Here is a 2188-nt window from a genome sequence, read left to right as displayed (position 1 = left end):
ACCACTCTGGAACAACATTACATCACTACTCTGGAACAACATCACATCACCACTCTGGAGCAACATGACATCACCACTCTGGAACAACGTCACATCACCACTCTGGAACAACATCACATCACCACTCTGGAACAACATGACATCACCACTCTGGAGCAACATGACATCACCACTCTGGAACAACGTCACATCACCACTCTGGAACAACATCACATCACCACTCTGGAACAACATCACATCACCACTTTGGAACAACACGACATCACCACTCTGAAACAACATGACATCACCACTGTGGAACAACATGACATCACCACTCTGGAACAGCCTAAACTTAACCTTAGACACCTCTACATTTGCCGTTGGGAAATTTGACATTTGAGAAACATGGATGAAACTCTAATTCTGACTTGAGACTATGAGAGTTAGTTGGTCAATTCACCGTCTATTCCACATTGGTTAAATGTCAATTAATTCAAATGAAGTGGAAACAATGTTGATTCAACCAGTGGGGCATCTGTGATGAACTGTAAAAAATGTTTACTACCTTAGCTGCGCCAAATAGCAATCCCAGAAATGTACCTGCCTTGTGAAATAATATGAATATACCATAAAGAATCCACCCTAACGTTACTGCCATCCACTCCCTAGTCATCAGTCTCCCCTCCCTGTCCTGAAACAAGAAGAATAATGAAGAATCATGACTGATAGAAAAATATAACTCTTTCATAATTTTCCTTTCAATGTAATCAGCTTCAGACTTCCTGTGAAACTAGACCATAAAACCATACAGAATTCTTTGAAACCTCATTACTGATTTACAGTAAAGAAAGATAAAAATTGAATGATTCATGTTTGGATCATCACGCTCAAAAGGAAGGAATACAGTCCCCATACACACACACACACACAGACAGACACAGACAGACATACTGTCACGGCTGTTGAATGTAGAGGACCAAGGTGCAGCGTGGTAAACGTACATATTACCTTTTATTAGGTGATGACGCCGACAAAACAATAAACAATACCAAACAACCGTAAAGCTTAAGGCTAAGTGCCACAAACAAAGTTAACTTCCCACAAAGACAGGTGGGAAAAAGGGCTACCTAAGTATGGTTCTCAATCAGAGACAACGATAGACAGCTGTCTCTGATTGAGAACCACACCCGGTCAAAACATAGAAATACAAATAATAGAACGAAAGAACATAGAATACCCACCCCAAATCACACCCTGACTGAACCAAATAGAGACATAAAAAGGATCTCAAAGGTCAGGGCGTGACACAGACAGACAGACAGACAGACAGACAGACAGACAGACAGACAGACAGACAGACAGACAGACAGACAGACAGACACAAACAAAGGTTAATGATTCATGGAAAACCCTAGAAGTTAATGATTAGTGTGTACTGTAACAGACAGAGCTCACCCTCCTCTCTCCACCCCTGCCTGACGATACAGTCCAGTATATATACAGGTGTACTGTAACAGACAGAGCTCACCCTCCTCTCTCCACCCCTGCCTGACGGTACAGTCCAGTATATATACAGGTGTACTGTATCTTCCAGGGTGTTCCTCTACAGTGTGGGTTACTACTGCAACAGAGACAGGGAAATAGGAAGAGATCCAACTACGCTCAAATAACCTGAGAAGGTATGGAAGCTTTGAGAAGGTTTCTTTACATAACTGGTGTTATTATATCACAAAACAATTCAGAGGGCTTTATTTTCATTTTGTTTACCATTATTGGTGTCATTTTAGAATAAATGTTTTTTATAGTCCTTAGATCATATTATAAACTGGGTGGGTCAAGCCCTGGACGCTGATTGTCTGACAGACGTGGTATATCAGAGTATGACAAAACATTTATTTCTACTGCTCTAATTATGTTGGTAAACAGTTTATAATAGCAATAAGGCACTTCGGGGGCTTGTGGTATATTGCCAATATACCAAGGCTAAGGGCGTCGTGCTTAAGAACAGCCATTAGCTGTGGTATTTTGACCATATACCACATCCCCTAATATCTTATTGCTTAAATATATATTGTTTGTTGTGAAAATATACAGTTTTCGGTTATTAATGGTTATTATTGTCTTTAGACAAAACTATACTATGTTTCTGAATTAATATATTTTATTAATCGGTTCAGTTTTTGCTGAAGTGGAAAGATTTGATTTA

This window comes from Salvelinus alpinus, chromosome 6 (assembly GCF_045679555.1).
Source record: "Salvelinus alpinus chromosome 6, SLU_Salpinus.1, whole genome shotgun sequence".
Lineage (NCBI taxonomy): Eukaryota > Metazoa > Chordata > Actinopteri > Salmoniformes > Salmonidae > Salvelinus > Salvelinus alpinus.
This window is presented reverse-complemented; position numbering follows the sequence as displayed.